Raw genomic sequence first — 19,198 nt, 5'->3', positions numbered from 1 at the left:
GGAAGAAAAGCAGAACGCAATCAGGATATGGGGACCAGGAATGTGCTGGGCTCGGTCCAACAGAGGCTGAGATGGGGTGAACAGAGCTTGAACAGCTGAGTGGGTACCAGCCACTCTGCTTCGCTCCTGGTGTTCCAGGGTGGTGGGGATTGGGCAAGGGGCACAAAGCAGCGTGCACTTGGAAACCGTGGGCATAGGATGTGAGCGAAGCTCTGGAGTGGAAGCAGCATGACCTTGCCTCTCCAACACAGCCCCCATCCCCACTGAACCCCCTCCACGGCTCCCTGCAGAAAGCCGTGTCCATACATCAGTCTGTAGGGGTGCAGATCAGTGCCAGTGGTGTGTTTTCCAGGCTGTGGGTCTCTGTGCAGCAGGCAAGAAAGGGCAGGCAGACCCCTGCACACAGGAACAGTCCTGTTCAGCCCTGGGGGATAGCTGGGGTAACTGATGCCCTATCCTCACACCTGTGAAGAATGGGACTGTTGGTACTAGGAGCAGTCTGTCTATCAATATTGATAACACTGTGTGTCAGCTCTGCGGCGTTTGTTTTCATGTTACCGTTCTCATCCCCTAACTATATGCCATCTATCAACATTTCTCTAACATAAGCTGCCTCAGGGGAAAACCAGAGATGAGCAGCAGTCAGAAATTACTCTCAAAATTAAACAGAGAGGGGGAAAAAAAGAAAAGTATATTTGAAAATGAAATGCTTTAACTTTCCTTTGCAATAATTAGAATTTGTTCTCGCAGCGTGGTGTTCCTCCACAATTACTTCTTAGACCTTCCATCGTAGTGTGGGTGAGAAGCAGGAATACGAAAATGAGATGAGCTTAATTAAAACTGCTTAATTTATCTCATTTCTTGTAAAGAGCAAAATAGCTACCCTGATTAAAAAAAATAAATATATATCAGGCAGTTTTCCTATTCTATTAAACAGAAATATAGTTCCAGAAACCTTAATTTTAAATTCGATTCTAGAAATCTTTTTACTTTATTTTCCTTTATTTTTAACCTTTCACTTTCTGTGCAACAATTTCTCTGGTCAGCCATAACAAAAAGAAAAAGCAGCCTTAAAATCCAACCTGCAAAACAAGGAAATCATTACTAGTAAAGCAACTTTACTGAGGTCTGAGGCTTCTGGCTAGCACACATAGCTGGGAGACAAGGGAACATTTCAGAAATGACATGTCCCAAAAGCAATTTAATTTCCCTTCTTAAGGACCCCATCCACTGGGACTTAACTGGGAAAGAGAACTGTATTTTACAGTCCCAGTAAAGTTGAGCTGTTTTACTTGGGAGTGTCAGTGTAGATCTGGAATTATTCCACTGAAGTCATGAGCATTATTTGAATGTCACAGCTGACGTGAGATGAGAATGAAGGTGATGATTAATGCCACGACTGAATTAAAATATTTATTATTATAATTAGGTAGTATTAGCAAATCTGAAGAAAAATAAATGATACCAAAAATACTCAGTTGCATTTGTGTTCATTGGAGGTCTTTTTTACTTTTTTTTTCCCCCTGTAAGGGAATTCATCTGGAACCAGAACCAACTATTACCAACAATCACAGGCTTTTCTGCAGCTCATCTGGTAAATGTCACCTAAATAAAAAGAAGGAAATAGATTAAAATCTTAATGTCACTTGCTATAAAATAGTAATCACAATGTGAAAATTACATTAGTGACAGAACCAGGTGTCTGTCAGTGTTCACAGGCTTGATTCTGCAAATCCTTTCTCCGGCAGGTATTCCCAGAAAAAACAGAGGATTGTTTCCATGAACAACACTGCTCATGTGAGCAACAGCCTCCAAGTATTTTGTGCTGCATCTGATATACACCACTGCATAGAAGTGACTTTGCTGACACGGTGATTACTATTTCTATGTGTACAGTATTGTATTGCTGTTTCTTTTTTTCTTTTTTAATTACACTTGATTAGACAAACTGCATCACAGCGGGAGGCAGGCAGGATCAAATTTGCTTAACCCTTGCATGCTTCTATTACATGATTGCAAGCCACTGAAAATATTTGAAGGTCATGCTATTCCTCTACCAACTATTTCTTCTCTCAGACAGTAGAAAATTTAGGAAGGTGCAGTACTGCCAATTGGGCAGTCATTATGAAACAAGCTTTGAGGCAAAATTTAATTTCATCACTGACTTAATTAGAAATGTGGTGAATGTTATATATGTGTCTTTTTGGGAGCTGTGTATTTTAAACTGCCTGCAGCTAGCAAGAGAAGCGCAGGCTGCTGCTCTAAACACACTAAGGTGTTCTCTGTCCTTTAGTCCTTTATTCACAGCATCCTGCCAGGGATGTGCCACCAACTCAGAGCTGGATGCAAAACGCATTCCTCCAGTTAACTGCAGGTTTCCCAGGGTACCCGCAAGAGAGAAACCCAGGTGATGGGAAAGGAGAACCCCAGCACAGTTGTATGAGCTGCTTTGTGTGCAGTCAGCAGGTCCAGTGCTAAATGTCCCTGTTTAGGGATATTCAGGCTTTTGTACCTGAAGAGCCCATTCACCTTCATCTTTCTCTCCTAGCATTTTATAGAAGTGGACAGTGAAATGGTCCTAGGTTACTAAGTGGTACTTTGGGACATAAACTCAAGGACTTTTGCATTAATTCAGTGACTACCAGAACAATTATGTCGTGTAGCTAAAGGGTAAATTAGAAAGAAATTAGATATTTTTCCTCCTTTCCTCACTCTCAGTGACCTTCCTCAGATTGTGTAGAAGTTAGGCTTGACACTACTTCCTGTAGAAGTAGGCTGACCTGCACCAGAGCAGGGTTCTGTCATAATACTTGTACAAATATATCAAATTTAATTCAATGAAACGTCATCCTGCACATGCCATCTCAATGGGTACCCTGGGGCTGATGGGTATAAGCCATGGCAAAAGTATCATATATGTGTAAATTATGCTATAAATATTAAAGAACTGTGCTAGTAGACATACCTATGTTTTGTATGTAATATTGCACAAATAGAAAAGAGACAGAGCTATTTCATCCATTCTTCTCAAGGAAAGGTTAGTCAAAGTCTCCCCCAAGTAGTTCTGACTTAATTATCTATTATCACTAATAAAGGTGATGGGATGTGGGACTCAAATATTCAAATACTGAGAAGTCTTTGTATATAGTTACACATTTGCATTGTGTAACTATACAATAAAATGAAAAGGCTACATTTGTCAGTTTTGAAGCCCTGGTGATGCTTTCTTCTTATACCAAAGAAGTTCTCTTGGTTTGGTTTTAGGGATTCAAAGGTAAAGCAGCTGAGTCTCACAGTTTTTGGATGACTCGGGATCTCAGTGTAAGAGTGATTAACACAGTTTCATCTGCTCTGATTTCACTCTTTCACATTGCCTTTATAAGCAGAGTTGTGTGTAATAGGATGCATTGGGCAGCACTGAATATTGGTGTCTGCTCAAACCAGCTCCCTCCTCAGCCTACTTGTATTTGTAGGCACTTCTGCTCATATGTGCACTGGTTTTAAATATGCCTGACTATGAGTCTGATGGAAGAAGAAAGGCAAAATTCAATTTGAAACTCAACTCAAGATCAGCATTTCTGACTGCTTTTCTCTTGTGGAATGAACAAAAAGCCTACGCTGAAACCCTGCCACCGAGCAGGGAGGTTATTGAAGGTCTCATGGCTCTGGTTAATCTGTTATAAAACGTGCATCAGGATTTCAGAAGCATTTTAAGTGCTCCAGCACATATAGGACAGTGAACAGTAGTGGCAATAAACAGTGGTAGTACAAAATAGTTTATCAAAACAGAAGAAAACATTCCCTTCTTTTTGGCCTCTTAGAATTCTGTTGTTTGCATTTTAAGTAGTTCTTGCTAATATTACAAAGGCAGAAGGATGGCAGGTTTAGGTTTTCCATAGGCTCACCCATTCAGAAACTCCTTTATTTGTAATTCAAGTGAGACGTTTGTGTGGAAGTCAGTTCATGCAAAATTGCTTTCTTCTTACCCCTTTTGTAAGCTCTCTGTAGGAAAAATCTCTTTCTTTCCTTTGTGCACATTCTTGAGTTTCTTGTTCAGAAAGACTGCTCATATTTAGGAGAGGATTTGTGGCTGCAACAACAAAGCACTGCAAACAGCAGGCTTTGATTTTCAGAGAGGTAATGTGACAAGTGTCATGAGAGCTAGAAGTGATTACAGTGAACAGCATCACCATGCACCAGAAAGCAGTTAGGCTGGGAATAAGGGATCCAATGCATGCGTCTGAACTATAAGCCAGAGGCGTGCTACTGCAGCCAGGGTCAGGCCCTTTATTCTGGTCATAGTCCAGAGAGGATGAAAAAATGGCCCATTCTCTTAATAGAGAATAGACAGAGTTATGCAAGGAGATGATGAACCCAGCACTCATCTATGGGATATATAGTAAATTTGGCACCTAATTGAGTACCTTTTCTTAGAACATCACAGAATCTGGAGGACTTTAAAATGGTGATATAGTTGTGTGGAAGCTGGTGAATTCTTCTGAAGCACAAAGGGCAACATGGGAGGGAGTACTTAACCAAAAATGTGATGCAGTCTAGAGCGATGGACACTGCAGCTGGGGGGACAGCAGGAGCTGATTTCTGGTTAAAATGACAAATGAAAGACAAGGAAGGGATAAGAGACATTAAAATAAAGGGAACTTACTCATGAGTGATACCAGTTAAGAGTGATGGGCTGTAAGAGAAGTAAAGCAACAATCATCAAGACCATTGAAAGCAGTTCAAGATGGTTTAATCTTTTGGTCTGTTTAGTGCACTTAGTCAGAGCCTGCCACAGCTTGGGTCAAGTTCAAGTGGTCGTGTTTGGAAAATGCCGACAGTCATCCAGGTCCATGAGATGTAACTGCAGCACAACTGAGCTCCCAGACTAAGATACACATGATTTTCTAGTTATCTAGTCAGGGTGCTCAGCAGCAGCATGGCAAGGAAGGTAGGTGCTTAACTCTGCTTCTGAACAAGAATGGAAACTTCCCTTCCCTGGTCACACCATGATCCCCACTCCCAGAGCACTGTACCACTCACTTTCCCACTGTGTCAGATCCAGGGACCCTGATGTTGTTCATTCATCATGAGTGAGGCAGATACCTGCAGCAATAGTTCTCACTCTGTGTGCTATGTAAATCCTTGTTACAGCAGGAGTGATCAGGCTAAAGCATAAATTAAAGCCTGCCAAAGTAAAAAAGCACTCCCAAAAATATTCATTTGTGCAAGGATCACGCCTGGCAATTTATAGTGAAGTTTAATTATGAAATTACCATAGCAACTTTGTTAGAACTATAGAGTCACCCTGTTGATTCTTAAATATACCTCTGTATAAGAGGAAATGCTTATTCTCACACCCAAAGGAAGAATTCTTTTGTGGTGAGGATGTTTGATGAATGCTTTGGAGAGATGGCTTTGGGTTAGAGACCAACATGAGCACTCTTTGCAGGACATTCAGAAGACATAAATCTAATGAACTTTGAGCTTGCTGTGGTCAGGAAGAAACTACATAGATACTGTCTGATACAGAGGTCCTGTAATATGCTCTGGTGTAACACCTTTTACATTGAATGGATCATTGGTTCAAGTGACCCTACACAGAAACTGCCCTATTCTGGGACAGTTTATGCAATTTTAATGCTAGAGACAGAAGAAGAAAAAGCAAACAAACAAACAAAAAACACATAAAACCAACACCACAACAAAAACCCCACCCAAAAAACCAAAACAAAACAACTGACCCTTGCAAGTGGTAAAGTAATGCTGCAATTAAGGTTACATGAAGGATTCACTCTGCCCCATGACGCCCTCACCTTGTCCCACGACCTTCCCTTTCTCTCTCTGCCTATCTACTAAATTTCCAAGTGCCAGTCTCTGCCTACCTGCTAAATTCTGTCCTCAGTGAATTAATGTTTGGCCAATCCTTAGATATTTAGATTTGCTGTAGGCTTCCAGTTCAGTTCATTGCATTTACTTTGGATTCTTTTACTATATTTCTCTGCATCTAAACAAGAACCCTTTTAAGTCATTAGCAAGTGACTTTTCTTTCATCCTAACTGAAAAACTAACATGAGAAGAAAAATCTCCCTGGGAGACAGAACAGTATGTCTGCTCCAGCTAATAAGATAGGACCTAGAAACACCTTCTGTAGACATATGAAGGCATGGGCAAGTTCACTCCTAGTGAAGGTTTGGACCCTGCTTGTGTCCATATTTAGTTTTGTTCCCAGTTACCCATTTGTGAGAGAGGAGCAATTCTCTTGCCTCTTCCCTGAGCTGCCTGTTGCTGTGAGTTGTTGAGAGGTTGAGCTGTCTCACCGCTAATGTAGTTAATACTTTGCTCGCAGGTCTCTGGAGCGCGTGGCTTTATTCTGGCTCATGAAGCTCTTTGTGGCTGTAGTCCCTGGGCTGTCCCCTTCACAATGGCAGCATGGTGTGAGGCTGCGTGCGAGGGAGACCTGTTACCCCGAACTAAAATAGACTTGTCTGTCTGCATCTGCCTGTGGTCACTGGCTGCACGCTCCTCGCCTGCGTAATGAGAGGATGCTTCTTGCCTACTGCTATCTTGGCTGTGCGTGGGTGTTGTGAGATATTTTTCGACGTTCACTTTGGGTTTTTCAGTCTTCTTTGATTACCCTCCCCTCAGTCTTTCAGACCAAATAAGATGCTGATTACTGATGAACTGTCAGTGACGAACCCCTGCCTTTTGTTTCCAGCGGTGCCTCTGTTTGTTAGGTTCACTTTCCAAAAGCAGCTAAATCAGTGGAAAATAAAAATATATATACTGAGGGATACAAAGACTTTTCTTTTTGTGGAAGATTTTGAAAAGGAAACAATTTGTTGCTTGTTGAAAGAAGCTTCATTCTCTCTCATGTGACTATCTATCTGGGAGGCCACTTCTCCCAGCCTGACTACTTTGTGCCATCCCAGAAAGATTTGAAACCTCAGGAGCTCAGTTTGAGTGGATATAAACACCACATTGTAAGGATGATCTCCCTTGATCAAAGTAAAAGACTTAAATTAACAGCAGTGCAAGCAAAGTGATATCTATATTCAAATGAAAAACGTACCAGAATTGTGGCAAAAGCCCAAGTGTTAGGACCAAAGATTACTGAAGTGAAGGCCATCATCATAGTTGGCTTTTCAGTTCCTGAAGCATTTCCCTGTGATGGACCCCTGAGGACATCTATTATCCATACTGCTCTTTCTTATAGCTGTCTGAGAAATACAGGACGTGTCAGGCGAAAAATAAGGGCCAGAAGAAAAACTAATTCTCTAAATTATGTGAAAAGCTAGAAGCTAGGTAGGAAAAAAATCACTGTCATTAAATTCTTATTGTACACCAAGGTGAACAAAATAGTCCTTTAAGATGCTATTTATAATGTGCAACCTGCTTCACTCTATTCCCCACCATTAATAAATACAGCAGCATTGTAGTAAATGAAATGGGAGTCCCAAATTAAGATCCCCTTCTTCCTAATCCTAAGAGCAGCACAATATTAAGCCTTCAGGGAAAATGAATTCTGAAAGAGAAACTATTCATTAAAAACTTTAGGGATGAAAACCAGGGAAAAATATGAAAGGAAAGGAGCAATTCAGTAAGATATCCAAGAGCAAATATTCTCAAGAAAACCTTGTGTAGTGTTCAGCTGAAGGCTTGCAAAATGAAATATGCTTTTAAATATAGAAAATAATCTGCATGAAGAAGGTGGCCCACAGGAGGTGTTTAAGGAATTAATATTTGTGCATTTGGTGGGGTATTATTCTTCTATAGACACTGGTCCAGTGATTTATGCCCTTCTTTCGTCACAGAGGGATGAAATCTCTGACTGCACTGCAGACTGAATTAAATTATAGCCTACTTACGGTAACAACACTTACTGTAGCACACATCCTAGTAACAATTACTTAAACATTGACAAATACATGGAGAAACAGTGTGCATGACTGCATTCTGTAGCATATAGAAGTGTCTGAGCTAAGTGCACTGATTTTGGTATAGAGAAAGATTGTGAAAATCAACAAACAAAATAACCTTTTAAATCCTTTAGACCCCAAAGTACTTTATGTATCTTTACCTAGAAAAGAAATATACTGCTTCAATATATCCTATAGATAATACTAATGAATTAAACTTAATTTGTAAATGTTTGGAAGAAACGTGTGCTGATGTGTTTACTTACATATGAATTATTAAATTTGTGTTAACAATCAGAACTTGTAGTGAGGGGCAACAAAAAGTTCATCAACTTCTCACAGCTCTCCAGCTTCTATATTGACTGAGGAGTGTTGTTCTCCATAATACCTATCTCACCATAAACTGAAAAGTGTTTTCAGAGGGTTAGAGTGGTTACAGTTAACAAACATATTTATTGGTTACTTAGGGGGGTTTGTAATCTCACTCTAGGAGGAAAATAGACCAAATTTATTAGAGAATTATTCCCTATAAGAGTTTCAGCCAGATCTTAAATTATGTTCTCCACCAAAGTTATTTTTTGTGTGCAAAATTAGACAGTTAAGATACTTTAAAATCTCTCATTCACCTCTTAGTCACCTCTCCTGAGATGTGTATTGAATAACAATGGAATAAAAGTCATTGTGCTTAGTATTTTTTTAGCCACTGACTTGAGCTTGCAAGATATGTATAATAACAGCAGAAATATTCACAGCTGACTAACTCACAGGGGGCTATTTATGGATCAACCTCTGAAGGTTTTCATATTTTAAAAGTTCAGAAGGTAAAAGTTCCAAAGTTCCCTGTGTGTCTCTGAGGGTTTCTAACACAAAAGTGGACCCTGCTTTTGAACAGTTTTAGTTTCACTTCCCCATCCCTACCAGAGCCTTGCTAGATCTAGGGAGGTAAATGAAGCTTCCTTTATGATGAGGCCTGACAAATCTCTGGGTGAACTGTCTGGACTGCACAAGGCTGGGGTTGTGCACACATGTCCATGGATGAGGAAAATAGATGGCTCTTCAGAAAGAGACTCCATCACAGTTGTTTTACATGATGTGGGAAAGCTTAAGACAAGCTATGTCCTTTGTGATTTGCACAGCCTGTGAGCCAGAGCAGAGATGTTTTGGCATCTTTTCAGTGTTCTTCTAAAAACAGTAATTCAGATGATCAAGTGTCGGTCTGTTCAGTCCCACGGGAGGTAGTACTTGGTAAAGAAATCACTTGTGTCTCATGGTGCCCTGTGAGTGTCTCTGCTCCAGACAATGCTCCATCGGTGGTGTTTGAGGGAACTTTGCCCTTCAGAAAGAAAACTCCCTCCTCTTTTCTTCTCAAAGAGCTGTAGCTGAACTGAATCCAAAGCTTCTCCTCCTTTTTGCTGCTGCAAGGTGTGAGTAGCTGAAAACTGTATGCAGGTACTATAAATAGAACCCAGCATCTTCCAAGGGACTGGCTGTCAAAGAGCTGCAAGCATCTGCCTCTTCCCTTCCTCTGTTTGTCTGTGTCTGTAGAAGGAAGAGGGCATCAGGCGTGTTTACTGCTCCAGACTGCTGGGCGTGACGTAGCCTTTCCACATGAATGGTAACAGGACATTTCACAGATTAAAAAATTTGAAAACTCAAGCTCAGGAGATGTTCAGGATGGGGGCAAGATACTGTGTGCATTTAAGCAGCCCAGACAATGTGAAGCTATCACGCTCCATAGCTTTCATAGGAATCCTTCAATATGCCACCAGTGAGTGGCTGGGTATCTATGAACTACCTCATTCTCAACAGTGTTCTCCTATCTCTACTGAATTCTCTCTGTTGGCTGCAGAGAATCATAACTCCATTGGGGGCAATACTGCAGGAAAACCCCAGGATGTAAAAATCATGTAGTTTGTGTTCCACTCCTTGAAATGTCACCATTAATCCAGAGTTCACCATAAAACTGTGTGAAATCACAGCACCACTGTTAGTCATTTGTTAAACACCCTGCAAGATAAATGCTCTTTTTTTTTCCTCTTGTGTGTTTTGCACAAAGCGGTTTTCTTTTCCCTTTTGTTCCAAGTATCTATCCAGCCCCTCACTGTTTCATGTTTGAACTTAGATGGGCTCAAACTGAGTAAATAAATCCAGATTGGGAGAAGTCAGGATAAATTCCTGTGCTTAAACAAGCCATTTTAAACATGCTTTTATTTTCAGGCACCATCCCCAGCAGCCATCAAGAAGAATGAGGGATGACTGTATAACAATTAGCTGTGGTGGAGCTCTGTATAGAAATTTTTTAAGAGTTATGCTTTTCTTTGCTAATCTAGAATTCAGCATCTGGCCATGTCTTAGCAGCTCCAGATCTTGCAAACATTCTTTTAGATGACGAAATGCACTACTATAATTCCCAGGTCCTGCTTGCCACATACTCTTTTTCCCTTTTAAAACCCATGACACAAACAAATACAGGTTTTAAGACAAGACGTCACTATTATGACCATTCTGGCTTTTTGCATAGCACAGGCAAAGCATCCTTCCTGGTAATTTCATCTTTACACACTGACTCCTGAGCCATCTGAGGCATAGTTTTATGAGAAGAGTCTCACATGGAAAGGAATTCTCTGTATCCTTGAATACATTATTCCAATGCTTTATTACTTTAAAATATTATTTTAAACACAGAATCACAAAATCATTACGGTTGGAAAAGACCTCCAAGATCATCTAGTCCAACCGACCCCCTACCACCTATATTACTAACTAAACCATGTCCCTAAGTAGCTTATCCAATCTTTCCTTGAGCACCCCGAAGGACAGTGACTCCACCACCTCCCTGGGCAACCAATTCCAATGCCTGACCCCTCTTTCTGAGAAAAAAATTATCCTAATTTCTAACCTGAACCTCCCCTGGCGCAACTTGCTGCCATTCCCTCTTGTCCTATTGCTACTTATCTGTGAGAAGAGGCTGACACCCAGCTCACCACAACCTCCTTTCAGGTGGTTCTTCTCCTGCTATAGAATAAAGTGTTGCTTACTGGGTGAATCTTTTCCAAACAGGCTGTACACCCATCTATCCCTTTTTCGTGTCCATCTGGATAATTGAGTAGATTACGCCCTAAGTCTCTTACTAGGCAGTGCATTTCCCAGAGCTTGGCATAGTCCTTCTAAGCCCTTTTATGTAGTTTATCATATTTTTCAGCCACAAACTCAGGCCACGAAGCACTCAAAAAACCTCTATAAACCTGTGCTATCTCATCCCCTGCACTATCACACTCATCCCATCCAGGCAAAAAGGAATTAGAGAAACTCAGCAGGTTGCAAGAGCTGAAGGTCAGGAATGCAGAACATTTCTATGAGGCTTTGCCCAGATAAAACACCAAACCTTGTTCAGAGGCTTGTTCACATCAAACATCCTGCAGTTCAACATTTTTCCCCTGGAATATACTATATATACTATAACACTTTTAAATTTTATGGCTGTGTTTGAGTAGGTTGTAATGAAGGTATCTCTTCTCCTTTCCCACAGTACAAAAGGAGGTCGACTCATTCCATTCAACCTGCGTCATGAGCAATATTAACCCCAACCTGTTGGATTTGAGCACAGATTCCTATTTGTATCGTTTTCCCATTAGCTGGAAGCAAACAGGTGACAGTGTTGTGTCTGCCTGAATGTAAACGTGTCACAAATTTGTAGGTACACAGGCAACAAGGTGTGTAATGAGATCTTCCTTCTGGATCAGCACTCCTTAGCACCGCAGAGAGGAACCAGTGTAAGAGGCACTCTGAGCAGCTCTCACCCTTCCAGGGAATTTATTCAGAAGAACATTCTGGTGTTTTAGGCACAATGTGAAATAACCACTGCAGCTGCAATCTTCCTGGGCGTTCATTTCCCTTGGAAAGAATGGACTTATTCAAGCTATGGAAGTCTAGGAGGCTATTTGGTCTTTCAAGTGCATGTCTCCTCTAGTCAGAAGAGATTTGTTTCATATATGAATGTTTTCCTTTGAAATAAATAAGCTTTTCTGTTATTAAAGATGCAAGATCTTTTTAATGGACAAATAAAGTGGGCTTTATCTTCCCTCCCTTTAAAGTTAATTTCTGCAAATCTACTTTCAAGGGCAGATTTCCACAGAGCATTTTGCCAGCATTCTCAGTGCTATGCAAATTAAAAAATACCTTCTGAAAAAAGACACTCTGACTGAAATGCAAGCTTACAGTAAAATCACGAGAAGTACCATTTTTTTGTTGTTGTTTAAAATGCTCTTAGTAAAACATATAGGGAAATGTTTTTTACCAGTCACACTCTTCTGGCATCCCTGCCCGTGGTTGGTAATCACCTACCTCACTTATCACTTGCTATTTTTGGCTAGAACCTGTACTTTTGATTTCTTCATAAATTTCCACTAAAGACCATTTCTCATCAGCATTTTGGCCATTGATAACACTTTTAATTTTCAACTTTGATACTCTTGACTCTTCCAACCCAGTGACTTAATGATAACTTTAGAAATATGGTTTTGTAGTTCAATGAATCAGGCAGAAATCTCCTTTTCTGAAAAGACCCTGATCTATCACCAGTGTAATCCTAAGTGATGAAAGTTTTGAAACCTTATAGAGTAAAAAGCTTGATAAAATAATTACGTACTCAAGAACTGAAAATAAGATTGGGAGAACACTGCCAACTGTCAACAGTGATAGAGGAGATGCTTATTGTGCAGGGTAGCTTTCACAAACTGAGTGACCCTAGGGAACTGCTCCTCCACCTTCTGTAAAAGCACCTGAAGGATACTTCAGACATGGGGATCATCTGAAGTTTAATTTAATTTACAAATCTTTAAACTTTGCAAGTATCCCTCATTCAGAAAAAAGTATCATAATCTACATAATCCTACCTCTCTGCTATCCTTTAGCTTTTCCTTTTGTTAAGATGTATCCTGTCATCACATTCTCTCAGTGTAACAGCTGATGGATACATCTATATGACCTTCATAGGGTTTAAAAGAGAATAAACTCTGCTCTGGACAAAATACAACTCTTGTCTTGTTGCCCTGAAACCTCAGATTCCATCATAGGCATATAGTTAGAAAAATAATTATAATAGTAATAGTAATTATCATATTGTATTCCATTATACTAGAAGAAAAGTTATTTACATATTTTCTACTTTTCTACCCTCTTTAATAATACCTCTTAGATTGTGTATCCAAAATTCTCAGCATGGCTCAAGTGTTTTCTTTTGTTCATTTAATCTCTAGAGACCCAAGTCTTAGTAGACAGTGAAATTCCCAAATGTCAGCAGATCTGAAAATTTAAAAGATTTCCTTTAACTTTGCTTACCAGCGTTTAAGTCAACAAGGACATTTTCATTTTTCATTGCTGCTCTTAATACAACATTTTTTCTTTGAGTTGTCCAGATGGAAGATAGGAATACTAAAAAATGCAGTAAGAGAGTTTTCAGACTGGCTGTAGTTCTTTAGCTGAAGCTTAAGAATTGCTTTCATACTTAATGACAGTAGGTGATCAGATTGCAGTATAATGCTATCAACACATTTATCCAAGCTGCTTTCATGAGCTTTTAACTGAATCATGGTGGATATTTGGACAGAATAATTAATCTAACAATACTGACATTAATTTGGGCAAAGATGTATTAGGAAGTTTTGTTTTCAGAAACAAAACCAACTCTTGTATATGTGTCTCTTCACCCTTAATTCTCAAGGTCCTGATGTCCTGAGGCTCTGAATGTGTCACACTAGCCTACATCACCCTAAACTAAAAGTGTTCCAACAGGCTCGGTTAAAAATTAAAATGAGAGAAATAAAAAAGTGCTATGACTCACAATCCTTGCAACTTCCTGTTCAGATGCAGCTACAGACAAAAGCAATAGTAAATGATCCTTTCAGTTAATTTCTGGTCCATTTGAAGAGGTAAGCCTACAGCTTTCCAAAGATGACCATTTTCCTGAGTTTCCCAAGCCAATGAACCTAAATATCCCACGCTAAATTAGGAAAAATTGAAAAAATGGTTTCCAATAGACTGTAGTTCCATCAGAATCACATCAGTTGACACCAAGGGATGTTCTACAACACTTCTTTTTATTTTCTTGTTGTTGTTGTTGTTGTTGATAGTTTTTTGGTTTTAATCTTAGAATAGGATGAAATCTACTCTCACAAAATTAAAATTCCCGGGAATAATCTGTGTATTTTGGTGAGTGCCTGGCTACTTTTAGTGCATTTGTACCCTGGATAACATGCATTCATGACCTGTGGCACTCACAAAAGCTTCAAAGGTGTTTTATTTACCTTTATGTTGCAAAGCCGCCTTTAACCCTGGGGCTTCTTACGGTGTATTGTGAAAGATACTTTTCTGTCACTAGACTGCTTTCAACAGGTTCATTGGCTGTAAACGCTGGTTATTTGTTGGATTGGTTGGATTGTGCATCATAAATCCTGCTTGTTCAGAGAGGTTTTACCTGGACCTGTCTTAAATGGATTCCAGGTAGCTTAGTGCATATGATACTCAATAATATAGACTGATATGAAATATTATTTGTCAAAATACTGTGTATTATGTACTTTTCCAGCTCTGTTTTGAGATACAATAAGTGTGACAGACTCAGGCATACTATTTGCTAGCATCATCAACATTATTATTATTATTGTTGTTGTTGTTGTTACTGGCTTTGTTTTCATTTGATGGGTTATCTTTTATCAAGTATTCTTTCTTCTAACATTTCTCACTTTCTGTGAAATGCTCAATAATGCTCAATATTCACACCACTAACAAGTGTAATATATTCTAGCCTCTCTATGCCCAGTTCTCAAGTAGTTATTGAATGAGATTAGTGTAATAAAAATAATAATAAAATAGCCCCATGTCCACTGTGATAATGAGCAAAATATAGACCAGAAGATGGAAACCAACAAAATATTTAATTAAACATTTACAAGGCTGTGGAAGCAATTTTCAACTCTTTCAAGTGGGGTGTTTTGAGTTTTTTCATAGTGAAGGTGTTAGCTGCTGTTCCAACTAGAAGTTAGGTTTTTTTTTTCTTTTATAGCAAGAACTGGGATTGCTGCATCATGTAGCTTTTTTCTTACAGCCCTTCAGACAGCTGAGAAAGACAGTTTAAAGCATATGTCTAATATAAACTTCTTATCTCCCAGACAAAGTAGCAGCCACAAGTTTAACTAAAAGAGTGGCACGAAGGAGAGGCAGATTTCTGTTTGCAATACATTTCTAATAAAAGAGAGATTTTACCTGGTTCTTAGGCTTAATGAATCTGCCCCGCTCTCTTGTGCTTTAGCTTCTCACAACCTCATCCCCACCTCAGCCCTATCTATGTCCCAAAAATACCAGCGGTCTTTTCACTTCCAAAATCTAGCTTCCTACATCATTTCTCATTCAGCAGTAATTTTTAATATCGTTCAGAAACAAAAAAGGAAGGAGAAATACTCCAAGAGAAGAGGAATCCTGTTTTTTCCCCTTTTGTTGCTGAAATCCATGACAAGTGAAATGCAGATGTTATTCTGCTCTAGCACAAAAGCATCTTTGTCTCTGCTTCCCCAGTACAGTTTTGTCACTCGGCAAAAACAATGCCGTAAATTACTCCATGCTGATTTAATAAAGTGACCTGGCTTATAGCCCAGCAAAGCAGATGGCATTATAGATTATAGGCTAATGCTCTGAGGGAGACCCAATGAAGAAAGATCTTCAGAAAAGAACTCAAAAGACAAAAAAGAGCTGACCTGGTGTCTGTAATCATCTTTCTTAGCTGGCAGGACTGATAGAATCATGACAGAAAACAATTGCATGGCTCAAACAGTAAAATATTAAATGCCAGTGTAAAACACCTTGCACACCAGGAGAATGGATTCCCCCAGGTGTAAAGCCTGAAGTCCCTAAGCCCTTTTGGAGACCAAGTGGTGTCCCCATGGAAGAGGCTGTGTGCACGTACAAATGTCATTGCCTGCTGCTCTTACGCACTCCTCCTTAATGTGGTGGGAGTATCTACCTTTTGCATCAATTTGAGAGGCACTACATGGAGGAAGAGTGCTGTTCCTCACTGACACCTCAAGCAAGTTGTATTTGACCATCCTAACAAACAAGGGACTGGAGGGTCTGCAGCTACTCAAAGTGGGTCAGGACTTCGGTCCTACGTCTCACACAGGAATCAGAAAACACAGGCACCAAGCTGCTGTGACCTCTTCAGTGATTACAATCATAATCCATTGTGTACTTGTTTGTAACGGATCCATTTCTGTAAGCAGCCGAGTTTAATTGGGCCACAGCTGGTGTTGGCTAAGTACATAGAAAGCAGGGGGGTGAGGGGAATGGGTTTATTGACTCAACAGCTCTTTAAAGTGAGGTTTCACTGTTTGATGGTATCTGTCTTATTTTGTTTAGTCCATGAACATTTATGCAGGGCTGCTGGCCTTCAGAACAGGATCTACAGTGTGGGGTGCTTTACATACATCTCCACAGCAGTCTGGAAAAGCCACTTTTTCCCACCATATGGATTGGTGCTCCCAGGACAGCTACATAGCACTTTGGCAAAACTCTTATACAGAAGCATCCCCAGCTTTGAACCAGAGGTCTGTAACTGCCTACTGGGACTTCCCTAGCAACCTAACCTCCTCTAGGACATGTGCTCATGCAGCTGGTTAAAAACCAGACCTCCTGCTTTTTTGGTAGTGGCTGAAGAAGAAGGGATATCATGTCTAGATTTTTGTGATTACAACCAGAACCACCTCAGCACCTTCTGCTTCCAGATCTGGAACAGGAAGACTCCACACTGACACACAATGTTCTCTGCGACCTCCATCTATGAACTTGATGAAAGAGAACACAGAGGGGCAGTGACTGAAGTTTTCAGAGCAGTTTAAGGACTATCATAAATTGCTCCAATGACTTCAAAGATATTTCCCTTTTTTTTTATTTCGTGCTCTCTGCCTGTGCACTTTGGTGTGGGAGGTTGGCTGAGAGAGGTACCATCCAAGAGCTCAAAAACAGTGCCCCAGCAAAAGTAAGGACACTGAACAAGAGAGAAGTGAGGCTGCAATTTTTAACTACATCTCCTTATCTTGGTTTCTTCCCCTTGCAATGTGATCATTTCCTGCTATCAACAGAATTTGATTATTTCCTCCTATCATCTTTATCCTTTGCTCTTTCCTTCCCTACAGGTCTTATACCTGTTGCTCCCAACTGTCCACAACTGCAAGAACCAGTGCCCAAGAGGGGCTGGGGCATGTACATGATTGCAGAGAAAACATCTATAAGGACATGTTCCCAGCCCTCTATTCAGCTCCTTTGTTGAGAAAATTCTCAGCTGAACTCAGAAATTATGCAGTACCATAGCAAACTGTTTTATGCCTGCTGTCTCACAGCATGTGCATGAGGACTCAAGAAGCAGGGCAAAATGCTAAGTAAGCAGAAAGACAAGCCAGAGCATGGCCTCATCCCACAATACTCTCCAGTTTTCAAGATACCAGTCTGAGAATTTAGCATCATTTCATATCTGTGATATATTTGGGCCATGCTTAACCTGAAGATCAATCAGTCTGAGTTTCTTCATCACTCTGTTGCACACTAAACCTAGATTAGAGTTTAGAGATCACAGTGAAAATCTCAGTTATAGTTATGTATACGGCTCCCCTCAGTAGCAATTCACTTGATGGTGATTCCCTGTGTTTTCTGGCTGTTCTTCTGAGAAGGACTCTGCAAGTAGCAATTTCTGTAGTGGCAAATCCTTTGCCATGCTGATTTTCAAATGTGGACTCGTTGGGCAGTGGCAGCGAAGGTGGCATACCTCTGTAGCTCAGAAATGACTCTACTGTGGATGTCAGCAAGCCAAAGGTGTGGGAAATAACTGCCTGCAAAGACAGGCAATTGCCACATCTTTATCTGATGATTCATTTGTCAGACAGTAAAAATTAATCTGCTGAGATAACAAAACGCCACAGCAAAGCATTTACACTGATGATTGCTTACTTACACACAGATGCCATCAGGACTGCTGACAGACTTTGGCATGCCTCTTAACAGTAGCTTGTAGAGAATCAGGTTAAAATCCAGATACTATTTCTTGCTCATAGTAAAGCTGGATGGTGAATATAAAACAGGCCAGTGCACAAAGTCCTTCTGAACTGCTCCTTCCCTTTCCATCTGCTCACAGCCCTCCTATGAGCTTTCTGTGAAAATCCTAACTAAAGAAGATAAATTACTCTCCTGTAAAGATATTCCCTTTCAAAACCACAAGTGAGTGCTCCTTGCTCCACTTCAGCATGCCTTCCCCTCTCTGCCTTGCTCACCACATTGAGTCAATGCTTCAGTGTACTGGCTTCCCCTCAGAAGTCAGCTCTTGCATCCCCACCAAGCCTCCTGAGGGTCTATGTGCTAGCAGAAAAAACTCTTATTAACTGGAGAATGCATGTTCTTTGTGCTGTACCTTCTCCACAGCAGTGTGTCATCTCATTTTGTAACTAGAAGGGGTACACAGAGTTGCAGATGTGGCCTCATGAGATGAAGAGTGGGACAAACAAGTTCTCCTTTAGGCCAGGCCTGGGACCACACTTCACTGGTCTTTTTCAAATGCATTCATTTTAATCCCTCAGTTTCTCTGACTTCTGCAGCTCAAAAGCACTTTAGGGAAAGTGCTGGAAATGGAAAGGTGAAAAAGCAAGGGCATCTGTAACAGTCTTCATCTGAAGGATGTTTGTAAGGGCCAGGACTGATTCATAGCACCCAGCATCCTGTAAGCATCAGCAGCATGTGGGTATGTGACATCTTTGTGTATCCTTTGAAATCTCAGATGACTCATCCAATGAGATACAAAAGATTATACATCCATTTTCAAGATAAAGAAGCTGGGGCGCAAGGAGCTCATCCTTGCTTTAATTCCCCGACCAAGCAGCACAAACAGGAAGAGCTCTGGGAGATGAGGACTCCCCACCTCCTTGTGCTGGCCACAAGGAATTTGAGGCTGATGAACTGTCCACCTTTGTGAAACATACAGATACGTCATCAAATGAATAACCCAGCCCAGGGTCATGTTAGTAGCTGTTTGAAGAGGTACAAAGGTAGAAAGAGGAGAATGCCTGAGTCTGACCCAGGAGAGGCAGGAGAGCCACTGGCCAAACCAAAGACCCAAGTTAATCCCCCAAATGCAGGGCAGAAAACTGGGGCTGGGCTTGGTGAACAGCCAGCCCAGAAATCAGCTGTGTAAAAGCCTCGGAATGAACTGTCATCATCTAGTTAGCTCTATTTTAGGTAAGAGAGCA

This window comes from Gallinula chloropus, assembly GCF_964237585.1.
Source record: "Gallinula chloropus genome assembly, chromosome: 10".
NCBI lineage: Eukaryota > Metazoa > Chordata > Aves > Gruiformes > Rallidae > Gallinula > Gallinula chloropus.
The sequence above is the reverse complement of the archived record's forward strand: the minus strand, read 5'-3'. Positions refer to the sequence as shown.